Source organism: Rousettus aegyptiacus, unplaced genomic scaffold (genome assembly GCF_014176215.1).
Source record: "Rousettus aegyptiacus isolate mRouAeg1 unplaced genomic scaffold, mRouAeg1.p scaffold_m13_p_15, whole genome shotgun sequence".
Classification (NCBI taxonomy): Eukaryota; Metazoa; Chordata; class Mammalia; order Chiroptera; family Pteropodidae; genus Rousettus; species Rousettus aegyptiacus.
This window is the reverse complement of record NW_023416290.1, coordinates 56,516,743-56,539,150: the sequence shown is the minus strand read 5'-3', so window position 1 is coordinate 56,539,150 and position 22,408 is coordinate 56,516,743. Positions and strand designations below refer to the sequence as shown.

The window sequence follows — 22,408 nt, the reverse complement described above, 5'->3', positions numbered from 1 at the left end:
GAGCCTCCCGGCAGAAGTTCGGGCGGCGGGGGCGGCGGGGCGCAGCGCGGCCCTGCGGTAGGCTCGGCCCCAGAGCGGCTCCTGGCCTCGGCAGAACGCTTCCGCGGGCCTAGTGTTCCCAGGAGCGGCGGGAGGCAGCCGCGCTCACAGGCAGAGGATGACGGCCTCGTGGACTAGCTCAGGATGTCAGCTCAGGACAGGCGCCGACCCAAGCCGGAACAGCCCTGCTGCTTTTCCCTAAAGTTTTTTCCTCCATTGCAGTATCTTGCACGACTGTAGCGCACTGTCACCACCAGGAGGCTGACGCGGGTGCGATCCCTGACCACCCTCTGGTGGCCCCCATTTGATGTGTCCTCGTGTGTGTTTGGTTCCGGGTGAGCTCAGCACCTGCGTGGGTCGCGTACCCACCGCCACGGTGAAGGTCAGAGCAGTCCCCTCGCCACCAGGGTCCCGCCTGCCGTCCCTCCTGCAGCCGGATCCCCTCCCCGCCCCCTGCCACCCACCAGTCCGTCCGCCATTTATATAATTCTGTCACTTCAAAAATGTAATGCAAATGGGATCTTACACTCTGCAGGTGTCTGAGTTGGGCTGTTTTTTACTCAGCATATTCACCGAAGATTCAGTAAGGTTGTGTATATTGATAGTTCCTTTCTTTGTATTCCTGAGTAGCATTCCACGGTATGGCTGGACCCCATTTTGCGCACCCCTTCCTTCATTCAAGAGTACCAGACTTGTTTCCAGTTTGGGGCTATTACGAATAAACCCAATAAAACATTCATGTATGGGTTTTTGCGAGCATGAGTCTTTAGTTCTGCAGGGTAAATGTTTAGGAGTGCAAGTACTATGGTAATGGGGACTATGTCTTTGTTAATACCAGATTTATGTCCAGGACCTATCTTAATGACCAACACATAATCAGTAATCAATAATCAATAAGTATGTGCTCAATAAAGGAATAGACGGACTCTCAGTAAATTTCAGAGATCCGGTTTGGGCTTCGTCTCCTCCAGAAAGCCTTTGCTCATCCCGAGAAATGCCTGCCTTCTCTCTTGAATGTGGATACTGTGTGACATTATCTGTGTATGTGCCCGTCTTCTCTGCTAGACAGTGACCTCTTAAGAGACAGGCGTGTCCTGTTTGTCTCTATAGTTGTGGCATTTAGCACATTGCCTGTCCCATAAGATATGATTAATAAGTATGTGCTGAAGAAAAAAAAAAAGCGAACTGGATTATCTGTCTCCACCTTAGACACATTGCTCCCTCTGGAGCCATCATGATCTTTTGTAGCTCTAGAATTTTATAGCCTGAGAAAGAAAGAACACAGACACTTTATTGAAGAGCCAAACACTTGAGTGGCGGGAAACTGCTTCTGCTCTCTATGGATGACATAATTGATATTGCCGGTGCAGTCATCTGTATGCTGCGTTCTATCCCTTTTGAGTAATGGTGGGAAGGAGGAAGAGGAAACACCGATATCAAAAAGTTGTCGCCTGTCATGCAGGGTGATTAGAGAATGAGATAGATGGAGGTTATACTTGTCAGTCATATCTTTTCTTCTCATGGTTTCTAGAGCACAGAGTTTAAATTAGAAAAAATAAAATTGAGCCAAATAGGTATCATCACCTATATTATTTTATTACACAAAGTACTTAACCCCTTGCTAAGCTATGTAGAGAATGGAGCTTAGGCCTGGGACAAAATTGACAATAAAAAATATTCTCAGCCCACCAAAATCAAGGTAATATGCCCTCATGAAAAGGCCGACCTCACCTTTATTCCTGGCTATCAGAGAAATAAGAAGAAAGGGAACAGAGATTTAGCTGGGGCCATCACGGAGAGACACCCAGGTAGGCTGCGTATCACACGGAGCCTGGAAGTATAAAGGGAGCTAGGAATACCTGAGTGACGGTGAGTCAGAGAGAAATCAGTGAGGGGTTGGAAATCAGAACTGAGACCTCCTGAATGAGGCCATGACCCTCCAAGAGCCTCTAGAGAGAATAATTCTGCTCACCAGCAGACAGAAAGAAGAGGAAGGATTGTCTGTCTGTGGAGGGGAGAAAGATTTCCGAAGTCCTAGGAATCTTGGATTTCAACCTGTTCTTTGTTTATACCACTCGTGTGGGCTGAAAAACAGAAGCTAAGAAATTAAAGCCAAGTCATCTTCGGTTGATAGTCAATTTGGGTACCTGACAGACACAAATGACAAAATGCAGGTGCATTTCTACAATCAAGACCTCCAAGGATTCTTGAAGGTAAAGTCTCTCAGAAGATGAGCTCACAATCCAGAACTGCAAAACACAGGAGGATATGCATCACCGTGAGTGTGAGTCAGCAGAAGCAATATCAGAATTAGACTCCCTAGAAATGCAGGCTTACAACTGTTAGATACATAATACACATTAAGTATGGTAAAAGCGTTGAAAGAAATGAAAGATGGAATATACGAGAAGGGAATAATATACTACCAATACAATTTCAGGCATTCTAAAAAAGAACACACAGGACCTTTAGAAAAGAAATATGATTATTGAAATTTTAAAAAATATTTTAGGCAATTTGAAGAGTGGTTGATTGGACATACTTTGAAAATTAGTACAGGAATTTGACGGATAGAGCGAAGAAATTAACGGGAGTGTAGAACAGAGAGACGATATAAAATATGAAGGAGAGGTAGAAGACAGGCAGAGAATGAGCAAGTCTAGCCTAATTTAAGCATTCCAGGAAAAAAAATAGAGGACATTGGAGGGAAACATTCTTTAAAAAGAATTGGCGATGAAATTCATAAATTGTCAGATTTAGGTAGCTGACTTGATGGAAGAGAAATCCAAACTTAGATTTGGATTTCTTTATCGTCAAACTGCTGTGCATCAAAGAAAAAAAAATCTTAAAGATAACCCGAGAGAAATGTCAGATTATTAAAAAAGGATGGCAGTTCGACTCACAGTTTTCTCTGCTGGAGACTGAAGACAGCGAAAAAAGAACCTCTTCAAAGTGCCGAGGGAAACTAACAACGACGCTCACATTTCATACCCAGCAATATTATCATTCCAGAGCGAAGGGGAAATGAAGAAACTATCACTGAAAGATCTGAGAAAATTATAACACACGAAGAAAAAAAAAAAAAACCTGACCTCAGAGGAGGCCTGAGGAGCAGCAAAGAATGGCGATGGGAAGAAGGCTGTGTAAGCGTGTGGACAGATCTATGTCAACACTGTCCATACAGAACAATGATAGTAATTTAAATTGGCTTGGAAAAAAAACAAGGTGGAATTAAAATACCCAGCATTTTAAAAAATATTGAAGGAGATGAACTGATTTTTGTATTGTGTGAAAGAAGAGGAGAGGTATGATTAAATTTATATTTGGTTCATTCATTGTGTAGGTCGAAAATTTAAGAATAATGACTGAAAGAAAGAATAGATAGCATACACATTTTAGAGCAGCGGAAAGAATAAAAACTAATAAAAATATTAATATAATAGAAAATAATGCAAGACATAGGGAGAAAGAATCAGAAAAAAGTAGAAATCCAAATATTTACATGATCATATATGTATTGTTTATATATATAATGACGATAAATAACAACAAAATAATAGAAATAATTCAAGTATATCACTAATCACAAAACTGTATCCAATTAATCACTCATTTGTTCTTTCAACAAGTTTTGTTAAGGGCCTAGTATGTGACTGGCCTATTCTAATGGCAAAACTTGCCAGTTATTAAATATTCAAATAGGATCAAAAAAACTAATCTAGCAATATATAATACGACAGAGACTGATATAAAAGATGATGACACAAAGTCAAATAGAAACAAAAGGTGGACAAAATCTATAAAAGGCGAAAAAATCAAAGGGAGGTTATTACTGCTCTAAGGATATCTGACAAAATATACTTCAAACAAAGGTATCAGCAGAGATACCTAATTTTCTATAGCAGTAAAGGATTTAATTGGCAGGCTAATTTTCCTAAACTTGGGTGAACTTGATAATATAACCTCAAAAAATATAAAAAAATTGACAGAAATACAAAAACATGTATAAGTCCAGATTAATAGGAAATTTTAATATCGCTTTAATAATAAATGATATTCAAGGTGAAAAATTAATAATACAGATTTAAATAATACAATTTATAAAATGATCTACTAGACATATAAAGAAACCTGATATCCAAAAGTTAGAGAAAACATATTATTGTCAATATACAGGGAACACTTATGAATATACATAATACATTAGTCTGTAAAGAAAACAACAAACTTCAAAATCTCTTTAGTAAACACATCATTTTCATGATTTCAACTTGAGATGTAAATAAAAATAATTATACATCTGAAGAGCAGAAGCCCAGCTGACTGTAGCAACTGTGGACAGATTGCCAGTATAAATCAGCAAGCACAAAACATGTTCGTAACTTTGTTATTGTACCCAGCGCTCTGCTCCAATGGCTGCTTTCCTTGTGGTCAATGTCATTGTAGTTTACTGATGCCATATGACACACTTCATTCATCTAGGGTGAAGCTTTTGCCCAGAACTTGAAAGCCAATTTGCAAATTCAGACTGATGGATTTTGTCAGTAAATTTAAATTAGAATGAGGCAATAACTTCCCGCACAAAGTCACGTATCTTAGAAGTAGTTTAATTTTTGGATATCTTGTTGTGTGGGTTAAATGAGAGACTATGTAATAAAAGCCATTTGAAAATAGTAACGTAAATGTGTCCATTATTAGAGCTGCTTTTCCAGGTCTCCCTGAGTGGAGTTGCATAAACGCTGGATGAGTGGCCATGTTCTCTATATAAATTTTCCTGTAAAATTATGATGACCATAACACTTGAAGGTGATACTTCCATCATGGTGAAGGGCTAAGTTTTCTGAGGAAACCCGCGAAGCTGGTTGGTTCCACTGCGCGTTTGTGAATGATTCTGCTAGTTGACTCTGGGGGACCCGCTGATCATGATGAGGACAATGCGGGCAAAGCATTTGGAGTTACTTCGAGCACAGATAACAGGATGCTGAGCCAGAGCGCTCAATAATTCACCACGTTTTTCATGAAGGATTTAGAAGAGCACAGAAATTATTTAACTAAACTTCTTAATTATAAAATATAAAGTAATCCAGACACACAAAAGAGTGAAAGAAAAAAAAAATCAGCTAAGACAGAAAGGTTTGCCTTTTCACAAATCATAAATTATAATGGCGGTCAAGTTTCTAAGCAGGAATTCTGTTTTTTATCTTATCGTTATATATAAGTGATTAAAATTAACTGGCATGTCATAGGCACATGCTTTATCAGTGTTTAAGGGAAGATGAGAAATGCCACATCACTGCAAACTTTAGCGAGTGCGCGTGTGGTGGGCGGGTGTGGTGGACAGGGATGTCACCCATCTCTGAAACACCCACCGGATTTCTGCCTCCTCCAAAGTCTGTCATCCTCCCTTCCACGAAGAGGGCAGTGGGTCCCTGGGCAGCATCCCGCTGGTGCCTTCGCGCCTTGAGTTCTGCATCAGTGACAAAAAAGGGTGTCACGCCGTAGCCCCCGCCACCCCTCGTCCGCGCTTTCATTTTCTGCAGTTTCTGTTACCCACAGTCAACTGCCTTCTGAAAATATTAAGTGGAAAGTGGCAGAAAGAAGCAATTCACACGCTTCGAGTCGCACGCCATTCCGAGTACGCGACGAGGTCTCGCGAGCCCCGCCCTGTCCCACCTGGGACGTGACCGACCCCGGTGCCGGTGTCTCCACGCTGTGGACGCTCCCGCCCTTAGCAGCCGGCGTCGTTATCAGACCGACTGTCTCAGCGTCACGGTGCTTGTGTTCAGGTCACCCTGACGATACCTCATAATGGCCCCAGAGTGCAAGAGGAGTGACGGCGACAATTCGCATATGCCAGAGACGCCATGAAGTGCTTCCTTTAAGTGAAGAGGCGAGTGCAGGCCAGGCGGATAGTCCCAGAGCGCGAGAGGACCACGCTCACTTAACTTTCATCACAGTATATCACAGTTATTCTATTTTATTATCAGTCGCTGTCAATACCTTACCTTACCTAACTCGTAAGTTAGACTTTAACGTGGGTATGTGTCATTAGGAAGAACACACGGTGTAGGATTTGGTGCTTTCCGCGGCTCCAGGCATCTCCCGTGGGCACTGAAACATCTCTCCCCCTTGGGTGAGGAGGGTCAGCTGCATCCTAGAGATGTGCGATGGTTCGTGCCGCTGTGGCAAACGTTTTCGTATCTCTTCTTCGCTTGAAAAAATACAGAACAACATTTACCACTTTTTTAAAAAAAAATTTAATCTTTCATGGAAATAGTCATGGACTCACATCTGACTTTCTAAATCTGTATGTTGTATTGGTGGAGGGCAGAAAATTCGTGGGCTCCAGAGAGAACAGATCTTAGAAGAGTAATGAGAAATGTATTTTTTGTCCTGTCCCAATAAATGTGTAAAACTTCTAAAATTTGTGGGAAAAACAAGGGATTAGCATTGAAATACACCACCATCCTTTCATATACCATAGGACAGTGGTCCCCAACCTTCGTGGTACCAGGGACCTGTGCTCCTATGAGAATCTGATGCCCGATGGTCTGAGGCGGAGCTGAGGTGGTCATGCTGGCACTGGGAGCAGCTGCAGACACAGATGAAGCTTTGCCATCTGGCCCACCCCTCACCTCCTGCTGTGTGGCCCGGTTCCTAACAGGCCACAGACCAGTACAGGTCCCTGGCCCAGGGGTTGGGGACCCCTGCCTTAGAGGCTCTTCAGTGATACATAGCATGGAGAATGACTGCTGCTCCGTTCCAGGCAGGAACTGTAAAATTACGCCTTCAGCGTTTGTCCCGTCTTGCTGACCCACTTGATAACTATCCTCCACGTGGGGGAAGAGGCGTTATTTAACAGCAAATGTCTCCTTTCCCTCATTTGGTCCCTCTGCCCCAAGCCTCCCTGTACTTTCCTGTTTGCTTGTCTTGACTCATACAGATCTGTCCGTCTAGTGTCTAACCAAGACCCATGCTCCCTCTTCGTGGGACAGTCTTCATCTCTTAAGAACTTCCTCATTCTGCAGGGTCTCGCCCAGTCTCACCTCAGAGAACCTTCTTTAGTCTAACGTGACACGAGACACACGGCCACAAACTTTGTTGATCATGTATCCCATCTATCAAAAAAAAAAAAAATTCTAGAAATTTCCTGGATTTTATTTAGTTGAAGATAAATGTTTTAAAATAAATGTATTTACTTGTTTATTTACTTCAAATCATATTCAACAACCATTCTATATAGGTTGAACAATATGAAATTGCCAATTCTCAGCTTCTTTCACTTAGGAAAAGTGGCCATTTCATGTAGTTCAACCTAATATTACTATACTAATGCTTGAAAATATAAATAGGAAAAAAATGATGTAAAAATGAAATAAATGATGTTTTGAAAATACCGCTATTTCACTTTATTTTTTCCAGCACAAGGATCCTTTTTCTTCCCTGAGATGTGTCATTATTAATAATATTCCGCAGCTTAGATGTTAAATGTCTCTCTAATTGTAACGGCTTTATACTCTCATTCGCTAATATCTCACGGCTCACGATACACTTGAAGCAAGATTTATCATTAGGAGTACTGGCTCTTAAATCCATATTTCAAATAACTGTACCATTTCTCATTGGTGCCTTTTTTTTTTTTTTTTTTTGGCATTATTATTAGCCTCAAGCCATGGTCTCTTTGCAGGAATTTTTTAGATCATTTTTTAGATCATTTATCCATGCTGTGGTGGTTAGGTTAGTCGAAACTACATTTAATCTGCGAATCCTCTTTCGTGGGCACATTATTAACTGCAGTACGCTGGAATCGCCTGAGGCAAATAAGAGTGTGGGTGCGGCCTTTAAGCTCCCCATGTCACAGAGCTGCCACCTGTCCCCGTGAGTACCCGTTACCGTTTGACATGTGAACCACGTCAACGGCTCAGTGTCAACCTGCATGTTAAATATGTATGAACTTTAACTTACTTTTTATTTACACATTAAAGATAAAGAGGAGAAAACTACTGAACATTTTAAAACCCAGATGACCCTATTGTGCAACCCATTTGACAACTACCGATTTAGTAGGAATCGCAAGCTTTGCAGTCAGACCTGAGATCAAATCCACACACTTACCAGCTGGGTGACTTGATTAACTGATGGAAACTTTTCTGGGCTCCTGACAGGTTCTTGCTTAATAAACTGGGATAACACTCGTGAAGTAGACCTCTCTGGGGAACCTGTTCGGCCCACGGCTTCTTAGCCCACAGCCGTGTCCGCTGCCCATGCGTGAGGCAGACGTGTCCGTGTTCTGCGGGTTTCCCTGCCCGGCCACTGTACAGGGCCGGTCTGGCACACGCCAGGCTCATGAGCCCCCCGGCCCCTGGACGGAGGACGGAGCCCTGCACGGGAAACCAAGTAGCTGGGGTTGGGGCCCAACGGAGTCGAGGTTTTTCCACGTCCGGGCCGAGAGGCCACTCACTCAGTTCACAGAGGAACTAACGAAAATAAGGTTTGCAGAGCGAGATGAATACAGAAGAGATGAGGAGTGAGGCAGGCGGTCACACGAGCTCTCTTAACCGAGTCGAAGGACAGTTTGGTGACTCCCTTGCCTTACTACTCAGCCACTTGGCTTTTCGGGGGAAAATGATAATTTTTCTAAATAGACTTACTAGCTAAGTGTCAGAAGTGCAAGACCGGAACTCCATCTTCATGGGATGAGGCAGAGTGCACAGAATAATATTTTGGCTCTGCCCACAATCTAATCGTAAGCTATTTCCCTCGCAAGACTGTAATTACAGCAGAGTTTACCCTGAGTTGCAGCGAGTCATTTAAAAAGCAATTATTGCCAGTCGTCCTTGTTCTCTGGCTGAAAGTTGAATGGGAAATTTAATAGTATTATGAGATACTTTTCCCCTACTAAACTAATTCTAAGAAATGGTATAAATTGAATGTGTGTTTATTTTTTTTTAAGACAAGCTTATCTTCACTGAGTTTTTCATAATTGTGTTCCACTGGTTACCCATGAAATGGAAAGGCGGGGTGCGTGGGGGGCGGCGTGTGGAGCAAGCATCTGAGCGTCTAGCTTGTTCGTTGCTCCGTACTTCACTCCAGACCTTTTCTGGCATCATTTCGAGATGCCCCCTGGCGCTCAGCACCGCACCCACAAGCACGCACGGGCTCCTTCGTAACCGAGAGAGTCATCCAACCCGGAATGCTGACCGCAGTGGCGTGGGAAGGGCTGTGCCCAGCTCCGCGTGACTGCCGGCGCACACGGGGATCTCTGCTTATGTGTGTGACGTCTGAATAAGTGACTGAGAGTTCCCGCGAGCATGCCACGCGCCCATCACAGACCGCGTCGGATACTAAGAGTGCTGCTTACGTCACTCGGCCAGTCCTCGTAGCATCCGTCGTGTCATGCTGGTTTTAAAGATGAGAAGGATTAAGTGGAGAGAGGGTAACTAAGTCCTTCAGAGCCAGAACATAAGTAGGTGTCAGAGGAGGGGTCTGCCAAGGGCTGCGCCGCCACGAGGCCCGGGATCCCAGCCCCTGCTCTGCGGCCCGTCAGCCAGACCACGCTTACCTGAGTGAAGGCACGGGATACCTCACCGCGTCCGCATGTTCGTGAGGATGACACAGGTTTAAATCAGAAGCCCGTTATCAATGATCTGTGTACATTCTTCCTTTTATGGCGCTTCTCTCTTAATTAAGACTGCTCGGTGAATTACACATTTGAAATAAATTTTTCCGTTAGTTGAAAAATTCATTCTATTACACTAACGTTCAGCGACATCGTAGAAAAGATGACGGGACCGTTCAGGACTCGCCCATTTAGAAGCGATGGAAGGCCATTTTTAACCGGCTTAATGAAAAAGGGAATTGACCGGAAAGCTGCTGGCTTGGTTCTTGTAATAGCAGGACGAGCCACAAAAACTCACCAAGTGCTGAGGGTGTCAGAGGCCAGGCCCAGGGGCTCAACGCTGGACTGGCATCGTCTCTTCTTGCTCAATTCCGTCTTCCCCAAAGACACAAATTGGCCACCAAGTGGTCCAGGGATTCGTAGTTGACGCTTCAAGACTCCTGAGAACAGAGGAGAACGTTCCACAATGGGTTTAGCAGAAACATTTCAAATAAAAACTCAGCTCGGTCCTGCAACCCCCTCAGAGGGACGGAATGAGATGAGTGGCCTGCACTAGCATTCGCGCCCGTGTCTGTGTGGTCAAAGGAGATGAGTCCCAAGTGCCCGAAGAAAGGGGCCTTGCCTACTGCGCACAGCCTGGTCTTTGAGTCCCCTGCGTATTTGCAAATACTTTTTTTTAGCATGCATTAATTCCTCGAATGTACCTGCTTCACAGAATGCAGCTACCCCGTGTACAGACAAAAACCACTGCTTTCGAAATTACGTCTAGATGTTGCCTTCATACCCAGCTCTCTACACGCTATGGTCTTCTCTCTCTAACTAGAGCTTAGAAAGAGTCTGCAAACCTTGGGCACTTTTATGATGATATATATAACGACTCGCTTCTTTTAATAAATAGCCTTGAGGGGAACTAGATTAGTCAAAATAAAAATGCCGTGGAGCAAAGGGGGCAGGGGCCGGGATAAGCAGTGGCCGCGGCCCCCCCTCCGTGGGCAGGGACAGAAGTACTGTCTCGCCTTTGTCGTCTCGCTTGTCAACAGCAGACTGAGTTTCTCATTCAGCCAACGTGGTTGCCACAGAATCTGCCTGCTCGGTGGATTTCCTGACCCGGCATTGTCCCTGGCCCGCTGCTCCGAGGGGCAGTGCAGGGAGGAGAATTCCCGTTCTGGGGCCGAGCCTCCACTTACGGTGCTGTGACGAGCCCGGGTCTGTCCTGGGGCGTTAGCAGTCCACACCCCTCTGTACAGCGTTTGTTGTTTCTCTCGCCGTAAACGTCCCTGAAGCCCCGTCGGCTTTCTGACAGTTCCATTTTGGAAGGACTGCAGGGCCGAGGCCACGGATCGTGTCCGGCCCTCGTCTTGGAGGCAGGACTCTGCCCTTTCGATTGCTTATCAATGGACCCGGCGTTTCGATCATCCTCCTTGGCCTCTGATTAATGGCTTCTGTCTCGACTCCTGCCTCCGAGTAAGTGAAAGACAGGATGATAAGGCAAGGCCAGTCCTCCCCGCTCCCCACACCCGCCCCAAGTCACTTAAGCTGGCGTGAGTTATTGCCTTTGTCAGGAGGAGAAACTGGTCAGCGGCCAGGTTCTCGCTGCCCTGTTTTTGCTCAAACGGACGTTATCATGGGGCAGGAAACTTAGTTTTGTGATTCTACAGCATACTTCACTGCTGACCTTTAGAGTTTAGCATTGGAACTAAAAGACAGAGCCTATAATTCACTATCCTGACACTTTTCTACCAAATCACTGAAGTTCCAGTTTTGTTGGTCACAAGGTTGGATCCCCAAGAAACTGCAAGGACCCCGGAGCCAGATGCCATTCTACCCTGCACAGCATCCGTGTTCTCCTGGGTTTATCCGACGGCGGCGGATGTGCCGCCTGGCGGAGTCTTGCCCTCGTCACTCTCCCGCGTGCCAAGGGCAGATGAGCCGCGATGCTTGTCACAACGCGGTCATGCTGGAGGGCTCCGGGAGCACCGAGGAGAGGGTGTGCAAAATTCGCTCTTGCTTCTCTATCAGGCGCTTGAGTTCAGACTGTGTCGCATTTGCCTGTCTTTTCACATAAGTTAGCAGAGACAGTACCTTACGGTAGATATTTTGACAGCTAACAAATGTGGAAAGCAGGCAGGCAGGAAGGAAGCAGGGAATGAGGGCCCATTCTGGGACCCATTTGGATCTCCCTTAGGACACTCCTGGTGTAGGGAATAAAGGAATGAGCTCCGGTTATTGGTCAGCAGACTCTGCAATGGGAAGAAAAGAGAGCGACCTTGCATTTCAAATCACAGCATTTCAATAATTCCCTTTAATACCAGGTGTGCTGTGGTTGCCTTTTGGCGGCCAGGCGCACCGGGGTCTCCGTACAGAAAACGTTCCCTGAAATCTTCTTGCAGTGAACTCATGGCTCGACAAAAACTGAGCTTGTCTTTTTCAAAGTTGCTGCTTATGTCAAAGTAATTTAAAAATTGAAGAGCAATCTGGCAGCATTTCATGCCTCCAGCGAGTGGCCGCTCTCATTATCTATAATCTCTCTGTATTTTAGGAAGTGCTGATCGGGTAGTAGTTGGAACGGGAAAGGCTGTGACCTATAGGAATCTAACAGAATCCCAGTGAAACTTTGCGAAGAGAACTATAACCTGTTTATAAAGTTAATTAACTGGTGAGTATGAGACTGCCATCCTTGTCACGGGAGGGGCTAAACACCCTTTCTTTCTCTAACCGATGACAGCTGGCGGGTGATGGGGAGACGCCTACTCCCCCATTCAGTGCGACTTCCCCAATCGGACTCGTCTCAATCTCAGAGAAGTCAAGTAACTTGCACAAGGCCACACAGCCGGCGGGGAGTGGACCAGGGATCAAAGGGCAGCTGTGTGGACTCCAGTTGGGGCACCATTTCTCCCAGGGCAGGCGGTGGCCCGCGGTGGGGTCAGAGGCGCGGAGCACACAAGGGCGTTCCAGATGCCCCCGGCCAGGCGACCGCCCGCCTCACAGGGCTCTGCGATCACTGTTCTGCAGCTTGTTTCTGGGCTTCCTCCGAAATCTCGCAGATGAAAGGCTGTTGGAATTCCCCTCAGGCCAACGTGAGCCGCTCTCCGGAGCTCCAGGAACTTCACATTTAGCGTCTCTTCCATTATTAAACGCAAACAAGTGTGTTGAGCGGCCCACGTCCACGTCCCCAAGTGGCAAATGCGTCTCAGTTATCCATCCCTTCGCTGTTGCCGATGCAGCCGCGTGAGCGCCAGGAAGGAAACTGGGTCTCTTTCTTGTAAAAGTCACGTTTGTTCACTCGCTTCCGACCTCCGTTCCATCCCCCGAGGCACAGGTGCGCCAGCCCTCGACAGCGGCTCCCGCAGGGGAAGGTGAGGCCAGCCGGGGAGGTCCCCGTCTGCATTTCCCCGTCATCTGTTCTGGGCCCACCTTAGCCACGGCACCGCCTTCTGCCTTTCAGACCAGTTCAGAGAGAGAATTTCTGAAAGTGGTTTTTTTTTTTTTTTGTGAAAACCAAGCAAAGTGAGGACAGTAACATTGAAGAATTTTGTCCCACCCGAAGTCACTTAGTGCACCATACTGAGACAGACTTTTGAGCTTGAACCTGTATCTTTGCTGCTGGAACCCAAAAGAAAAGTTAAGAGATTTGGGGGGGAGGGGGAACCCTAGGACTTCGGGGCATGGCTGAGCCGCGACCGCGCCAGGCGGCCGCCTCGAAGCTGCAAGCTCGCCCTCCGCTCTGCACCCCCCTCTGCTTCATCCCCGCCCTCCCCTGCCCGGCTCCCCTCTTTGCCTCTTCCCCTCCTCTCTGCTCGTCTCTCTGTAACTCCTCCTCTTCCTCACCCTGGTTTTTCTTCATCATCTTCGCCACCGTCAGGAAAAGCGTACACCGGATATCTGCTCTAATAATTTATTCATTGCGTCTCTCCCTCCGCTAAAAGCTGTAAGTTCTTCGAGGGCAGAGGGCGAAGCTCTCTCGTTCGTCCATGTATTCCTCGCACAAATAATAGACATCGAATGACTGTTTGTTAAGTGAATTAACAGATGAACTTTAGAAAGTCACCGAGATTAAAAGCATTAGGATAACTGAATCAGCCTTCGTAAGCCGATCTTCGTGTCACGGCTGGATTCTGGCCCTGTGACATAGCTTCTGAGTAATGGGGAGCGGGGGGACCTTACAAGCAGAACGCTCTTCTCTCAAATCAAACTCTTCCTTCTCTGCTGCTCTGAATTGAATAAATTGTCCATCTTCTTTTTTTAAAATATGGACTAATGAGATGATTGCAGAAAGTAATCAGTTTCTGGCATGCAGTAGTTTTTCCATCAAAGCGATTTCCTCTTCCGGGCGTAATGACCCGTCTCCCTTTCGTCGGCAGTGGGCCCGTCGCCCCTCCGCGGGCGCTGCCCCGCAGCTCCGGTCTGAACCCCGCAGTCCCTCGGCCTCTGTTTCTGATGCGAGTCCACTACCTGCTAGTGTTCGTTTTCATTTCATTTCGGTAGATTTCTTATAGCCGCGATGTTGACTGTAGGCAGCTTCACCTGCTTGCGAGAGAGGGCATCGCATGCCATGACATGCGTGAACGTAAGTGCTCGTCATCATTAAGCACTCCTTGAGCAATTTTAAAATTGTACAGTACGGCCGAAAGCCAGAGGGTCGCTGTCCTCGCGTCACTTTGGCGAGGCGGGGACTCGGCTGGCAGGGGCATCTCGTGGCTGTTCTGGTCTCACGTTGCTGTCAGCTGATGGACAGCAGCTTTGACGAAGCCCATAATGTGAGCTGGGAAGCCTGGCTGTGGCCCCACGGAGCAAGCAGCCTTGTGGGGCAGGACTGTGCCCTTCAACCAAGGTAGACTTTGCGGGGGCAGGGTTCTCCCCCTCATTTTTTCCAATCCGCATTTCTTCTTGCTGCTGTTTACCATGCCAACTGCCGCTCAGCTTGGCTCTCTGTGTCTTCTGTCCTGACACGTAGCACTGGACTTGACTTTGGTTTGCCCCCCGAACTTCAGTTTTATTGCCTGGATTAAAATTAATAGCTGGGCTCTGGCACAGATTCTTGAGTGCAATAGGATTGCACCCTGCTCGTGATTTCATTGCAGAAGGTTACAAATGGAAACCACCAGTCTGTAAGACCTAGGCAGGAACAAAGAGCAGTCACGTGGTGCAAAGAAGGCCACCGGGGGACGCTCACAGCCCCCAAATGTATGTCCCGGCGGGAGTCATGGCAGCGAGTGCCTGGCCGGTCACGGGATGCTCACTCGCGATGCGAAGCAGAGGTGTCCTGGAAGAGAGATGCATTCTGAACTTGACAGTGAATGAAACTACAACATTGGAAGGTCTCTACGACTGAGCCAGGGAAAGGCAGGTTCAGGTCGTGGAGAAGAAGGATGGGTTGAAATACAAACATTGGTATAAGGTGCAGAAAGACGGGGGTCAACGACTGAGCCCCACAGGGGCGTGTCAGCCACTGCAGGCTGGGCTATCGCTGTGGAGTGACCTGTCTCCGCAGGTCTTTAGGAGGCAAACCCTCTTCTGTCGCTGTCTGGTAGGCAGCATGTGTGACTTCCGCCTCAGGCCACAAGAGGAAGAGTCTCTGGACTTATGCTGGTGTCTGAGCATGCGGTCCTAAAGCCACTTTCCTTTTTCTGGGTAGCAGCTCTTGCATTTAAAAGGTATTTATCTGTGTTCCATTCAGCCCGAGAAATCCAAGTGGGTAGCATTTCCGATTTCTTTTTTTTTGGAACAGTGCAGATTGTAAATTACTACACATGCGATGATAATGCTAACTCACCTTCCTTTTCTAAGAAATCTCCCCTCCTCCTATTTACATAATAAGAAGAGTTTATTAAGTCCTCGTACTTCCGATAAGGCAACACATTTATCGCCTTAAAAGCATGACCTCGTTCCTCTGTAAGGTTGGAATCCCGCCGTCTTATGATGCTGCCCCGTTTTAGGAAACAGTCTCTGTCTTTCGATTCAGTGGGTCCTTATGTTCTGAGAAAAAGGCGAGGGACCGGGTGCCGCAGCCGCTGGGAGGGCGTCGGGTTCATCCGGGACGGTGACCTGGAGTCCTCGTCCAGCGATAAAAGACTCTGCCAAGTGACCTTGGCCACTTCGCTTCACCTCCCTGACCTTCAGTTTTCACCTGGCCAACTACAGGTCGCATTACCTCCTCGGGGGACTCAGAGAGGCTTACACGAGACGACATACCTAAAACAGTCCCACGGCCGGATCACTGGAAGTGCCGGACGATGATTACGTTTAGGTTGTTAAGATCACTTGTGTTCGGGTACCAGGGACAGATCGCCTGTGAGCGGCGGCTAGCCCGATGAACGACTTAGGGCATGCGCGGACTCGAATGGGTCAGCTTTCTAGCTGGTGTCCTTTGATTCACAATCTAAACGAGTGGTTTCTACCTCCTGTTTTTTTTTCTTTCCCTCCCATCTGTGTTAAATGAAGTGACGCTGGATGTCACCACGCGGAAGACCAAGGGCAGCGTGAGGGCCGGCACTGCCGCCCACGACGCGGCGTCGGTCTGGGTCCAGACCGTGGCATCGCGTGTGTTTTGTTACGTGTCTTGTTCTCACAGAGCAGTGCGACTCTCCCGAGGTGTGGAAGGTGTGACTCTGTTGCTTCAATCTCTTGATATAAGCACTTCTCCCTGGGTTTATTCTGGCGAGGGCTGTATTCAGCTGAAGTTTACCTATATGATCTTTGTTTGTTTGGTTTTTGTTTTTGTTTTTTTTCTTTTTCTTAATGCGAAACATTTATTTCAATTGGGTGGTGCCGATATCTTATTAGTAGTTAAATGTTTTAAATACTGCTGCTGGTTAGGTATTCGGTATGGGGTGAATGAATACATTTTATCCTCACATACTTCCACTTGCAGATGAGGAAACTGAGGCTCAGAGTGGGCTTATGCAATTTCCACATCTCTTCAGAGCGTAGGAGGGAGCCAGGATTTAAAATCTGTTTTGTCTATTTTCATGTCCAAATGCTTTCTCTATTTTGTGTTGCCTGCTACGAATCTGTAATTTCTTAAACAGTCTGGTATTGGATACTTGGGGCATTTCATAACTCAAGTCTCATTTTAAAACTCTGAATCGTACAGGAAAGAAATGCCAAATGGACCTTCATAGATCCTCTTCTGTATATTGCCAATTAGGCACGAACAAGACTTTCAGGATTTTTTAGACGAAACATAATCTAATCCATGAAGTGTAAGGCATTCACATACAGATGGCAAATCACATAATCAATGATCAAAACCCTCACCTCCTTTCCGAATCCTGTGCTTAAAGATTTGCATATATTAACAATGAAAAATGCAAGCTCCAACTGTGAGAAAATAAAGTTTCTGTTATTTAAGCCACCCAATTGGTGGCATTTTGTGACTAATACAGTGGTAATGGCTTTTCCCAAGGGAGGCCTGGTTAAGCCAAGACCAAGTCACGCTTGGTTGACCTATAACGTAGATCCTGGCTAAAAGTAGGCAGTTATCACATTACATATTCTCATGCTCTAAAATAAATATGGGCTGTCAGCCAATAATTGTGGGGTCCAAATTTGTACAATAAAGCCTGTGAAAAGAGAATACAAAAAAAAAAAAAAGTGTTTCTGAGAGCATGCCAGCTTCGATTGAAAATTTTGCTATGTTTAGTTCTCATATTCTTTGCATAATCAAGGGTGTGGATAAGAAGACCAGCAAGGTTCTCTTTATATTTGGGACTTTGTGGGGAGCAGTTCCCCCCCTTTTTATAAGGAATCGATATGCACTATTTTTATTGTTGAGAAGTATGAGGAAGTTTGAACCTCAGCCTGCCCGTCAGTAACGCCTAAAGGGCTGGGCGCAGGGCCCAGGACCCATGTTTTCTGAAGTTTCCCAGGTTATCGTAATGCGTAGTCAGGGTTCTCAGACACACTAACAAGTCTCTCCCTCCCCAGAAAGCCGTAGGCCTTACCATATGCTCCCTTTTGGCTTGTAGTGTCTTCCTCCCCACCGTGGTCCTTACATTTCCTTTTCTCCACAGTTCCCTTTGTGACAGGCAGCATGAGTAGATTTCTCTTCCCGGCCCAGGGAACCAGTTCGCGGTTAAGGTTCAGCACGAGGCTCACAGTCGGGCGGAAAACACACTCCTCGCCTCTTACATTCCCCGGTGCTGGCCTGGACCTGCGTGTGCGCTAAGTGTGAGCACATACGCGGGTTATTTGACTTTAGATAAAATACTTCAGCTCTCTGAGTGTGTTGACGGATCTAGAAAAAAGCTCTTGCAACTCTGGCGTCCAGGAATTCAGCATGACTACATCTGCATATCCAAACATGCAAGCGTGTGATGCGAAAACCTCCACTATCTTCTTAGAAAATGGTTCAATAAAAATGCCATTAAAATGCACCACCCGCAGGAGAAACTCAAATCGACCGGGGTGCTGACAGCGAGGGGGCCTTGAGGGACACCTGCATTTAGGTGGGGTCCCCAGATTTAGGCCGGGGGACCTGTGAGAGGCGTGGGCTCTCTCTGGACTGTTGGGCGAAAGGGCCACGCAGCTTTGGCTGCTGCTGGGTTGTGTTCACATTGTTTCCCCCCATATCTGCCTCGCTTGCAATAAAGAACATCTACTCACTGTAATTATTTAATTAATTACCCTATCTATTCTTGTCAACAGACTAAAAGTCAAGTTTATGCTATATTTAATGAGATGAGGAAATCAGAAACTCTCCAAAGCCCTTACCAGTTACCATAATGAATTCTGTTTATTAAAGAGCCCTACACACCGGTTAGTGTCTTCACATCGTGCCTGCTCTTTGAGTTAATTTCAGACTTTCTCTGTCACCTTCCAGTGATTAAGGGGTGTAATGTAGGGCGTGTACTTGCGATGATACCAAGTAGGATTTCACAATCATAAAATGTCAGATCTCAGTGGAGATGTTGTTTGAGCCTTTACTTCATGGGCTTTGAGAGAGAAAGTCTTTGTTTGAGATATTAGACCCAGAATTCTGTGTCTGGGGCTCATCCGAGGACAATGGTGTTTGTGGCAAGTTCCGCCGTGGCACAGGACACTCTGCCGTGTGATCGTTCACGTACGTCATTGTTTTTGCTCCATAGAGTTAGAGCCCTGTTAGGGAAGGAGTCGTGTTTCACGCGGCATCGCAGGGTCTAGACCGGGGCCAGCAGGCACTGAGAGCGCAGTAAATGCTGACGGAATTAATAAATTACGAGGGGAAACCAGGAGCTGAATGCGTAGCTGTCGCTGTGTTCAAGCAAATGCACGGCGAGTTAGAATGAGTAGCTGTGATTGTTCTAAAATTAACGTTTTTTCATAATGTCAGTGACACAACTGGTAATGACGCAGGGAAAGACCTACGTGTTGAAATATTCCTCTTGAGGTTCTGAAAAGAATTGCGCAATTTCTTTTATGCAAATCCAGAATGTTGACTCATAAGCAATGAAAAGAAAGATGAAAGTAAGCCTTAGTTAGATATAACGTAAAAGCACTTGAAAACAGATGTCTTCAATATGCACAGCTACAGCCCAAGCTGGGAAAGACCACAAAAAAAAAAAAAAAAAAAAAAAAATTAAACATCTCTTTATTTCTGGAGCAAAATTTATTCTTTTTAAAAATATTTTCCGTTATTTCTTGAGCGGATTTGCTACAGGTTTGCCTTTTTATTATGTTCTTCCCTCAAAAGTGACTTTTGGTTATTGATTTTCTCTATCTTTTCTGTTTTTTCTCACATTTTTATTTATTTTAATCATTTTCTGCTTTTAAAAGTATTTTCAGCCTTTAAAAACATTCTTTAAAAGTTTTTAGGTACACATTGTGTATATGTTTTTAAGATATGTTTTCATTACTGATTTTGAGGTAATTTAAATTGTCAGAGAAAGTGCTATCAAAGTATGTTCCAGCCAAGTAGGCATAAAATTATCTATCGCTGTTATGCATCTAATAACATTAAAAATAAAATATAATAATAAAGTTAAAAATATACATATTTATAAACATAGTTGGAGATTTTATCACCCTTTTCTCAATATTTGGTACAATAAGTAGACAAACATCTCAGTAGAATTCAGCGAATTTTTCACCTGCGAAATTGTACTTCTCATTTCGAGAGTTGTCACTTGGCTCTCGTCTGTAGCTTTTGTTTCTCTACTAGGATTCCCCATCTCGCTGCTCATATGTTCACCCTTTCCTGGAACATAATTTTAATAGCTGTTTTAATGATTGTGTCATCTGAATCATCTCAGGGCTGTTTCTACTGACTGCTTTATTTCTAGATTATAGGTCACACTTTCCCATTTCTTTGTATTTGTAGGATATATTTTTTTATTGTATTTCAACCTTGTGAATATATCATCTCAATGTTTAATCAATTGGGATTACGTTCCAACAATGGTGTTTGTATATGAAAATCACAAAGTTTAAAATATTTGCTCAAATCTCTGTAACGAAGATGCGCCTGAGACCAACTTTACACCCAAATCTGTTTACCTGTTCTCCAAAGTCACGACCCTTTAGGATGGGCTGTTTTTATGTGCTCTTACACAGACGTACTATGTTCTCATTTTCTGAAGCTTTAGGGCAAAAAAAGCACCATCGCATTTAATCTATTTTCCCCCACAACACACACACACACACACACACACACACACTCCCTCTTTCACGGCAGTTTTTCTTTATTTCCTTTCTGCTTTAGGCTCAAGTGGATTAACTGCTTCTGAGCATTAGAGACCGAGGTGAACCCTCCCAAAGAAATCTCATCGCAGATGGTTTGGAGCCACGCTGATTAGAATGCGTACTCTTCCAACACTAGGGCAGGTACAGAGGTGAGAAAGATTAAAAAAAAAAAAAAAAAAAAACACTCTTTTAAGCTGAGGGTTTCCCAGAACGTAATAGGAAGAGTCTGAATCAAGGTTAAAAAGTGAATACATTATCTGTGTGATGTTTACCCACTGGCAGGTCTTATAAGTTAAGAAGAAAGTAATATCCTCGAGGGGGTTCGCATTTAAAATCAGTTAGGAACAAAATCCAATGGCATCGAGTGTTTGTGCGAGATAAGCTCCCCAAAGCCTAGTTGTCAAAGTCAAAGATGTTGTATTTCCATTCGTTTCCTTTTTTACCACCCTACCAATGTCATAAAAAGTGTAGGGGACTAATAGAGGTTCTGGACAGCGGTTTGTTAACTTCGCAGCGCTGGGCAGTTCCCAGGAACACGTGGGCGTCCCGCTGTTTCCTGGTAAGATGAGAGTTAATACCACTTAGGAACATCCTTCCTCTTCTACTCCCACTGTTCGGGCTTCAGTGTTGCCCCCGGGGCAGTTTTGAAAATGACCCTTCCTTCAGTATTACCCCCGCCTCCAGTCGACTCTCCTTACTGCTCCTGGAATTGTTTCTTGTCAAACGAAAAGGTGGTATTTTTTAAGGGTCTCCAAGCCTTGGCTATGGCGGAGAGTAAACCGCCCCCTCTCTGCCGAAACCAACCGTTCGAAAACGGATCGTGTGGTTTTTAAGGATAAAGCGAGAATTACTTGCTGCGGCAGGCGAGGCCGGGCGCTCGCCAGGTGCCCGCGCGTGCTCCGGCACATCCCAGTCTCCCTTGGGTTAGACCGAGGGCAAGTGACTCGTTCCGGCCAGGGGACGCCAGCTGTTCTTGCTCCTCTCCCGCGGACCACGGGACCGTGCCGCCATGGGCGCCATGGGAAGAGAGCTGGTGTGCCCGTGGTGGACTTCGCGGGAGGAAGAAAGAAACCGTCACCATATTACAGCACAGGGCGCCGGGGCCTCCCCGTCGTCACAGCACAGCATAGCGTAGCCCAACGAAGTCGTCCATCAAAAGGATTAAGCGATTTCACGTGAAAATCCTGAATTCTGGCTTTCTTTGACAAACGAGAGCATCTCCACCAGGGGTCGAGCGCGTCGCGCCCAGCGAGGACCCGTGCCGCGGTCCATAGCTGTCCTTCTCCTTCTCCTTCTTCTTTGCTCGCTGTCGCCACATTCCCAGAGGGCGCGCTGTGTCTCTGAGTCTGTGACCCTCGGTCTGCGGAGTGCAGTTCAGGCGCCGTGCCGCGGCACAACGGGCCCTTCCCGATCCGAGCTCGCATCCCTGCAGCCTTCTCGTCCAGCGCCGGCAGCGCGGCGGCAGCGCAGGGCCCGGGCGCTCGGAGGCCCGTTGCGCTCCGTGCCTGCAGCGCGCCGGCCGTTCTGCTGGCCTCGCCGAGCGCGCGCTTCGCGGATGCGACTTCGTTCCCCATCGTCCGGCTCCCCCGCTCTCGTGCCTCTCCCTACCGACCAGAAAGGTTTCTCCGATTGACACTTAACCGCTCCTGCTGTCTTATTTACCTTCTGCGTCCCCATGCAGTCGTGTGGCCCCGAAGAGGTGCGCGGCTCACGCTAACGGGGCGACTGCTGAAGGGCGGGGCTTGTTTTTCAAGTTTCTAAGCAGTGGGGGGGGGGGCACAGAGGAGAGTTTCAGAGAGCATGGGGAGGCTCGCGGTGGGATGCACGCGCCCCGCGCCCGCTCCTGCGCCCAGACGCAGCCTCCGCCGCGCCGTTTCTGCTTCGGCGCCGTCTCCGTCAGTCCGCGGACCGCATCCGAAACCGCATTTCTCGAGGCGTGGTTCGCCGCCCTTCCCACCCTGTCCCCTCCCGGCGTTCGGTGGTGCCGCGGCTCCGCTCTAAGTGCTGCCAGCTGCCTTCATAACGCTAATCATCAGCTTAATTTTTTTCTGTTTTTTTTTTGATAGTGTCTTAAATTTAGCTTCTCTTTTC

General features: G+C 46.4%; 1 long non-coding RNA gene across 1 annotated transcript; it reads right to left on the bottom strand.

Moving 5' to 3' along the window:
- Positions 1-4,158: 4,158 nt before the first annotated feature.
- LOC107511328 lies at positions 4,159-17,923 on the bottom strand. Its single transcript, XR_001597050.2, has 4 exons — positions 17,602-17,923; positions 10,846-11,112; positions 9,602-10,098; positions 4,159-6,250 (listed from the first exon to the last, which is right to left on the bottom strand). It is a non-coding gene; the product is annotated as an uncharacterized LOC107511328 (long non-coding RNA).
- Positions 17,924-22,408: the final 4,485 nt, after the last annotated feature.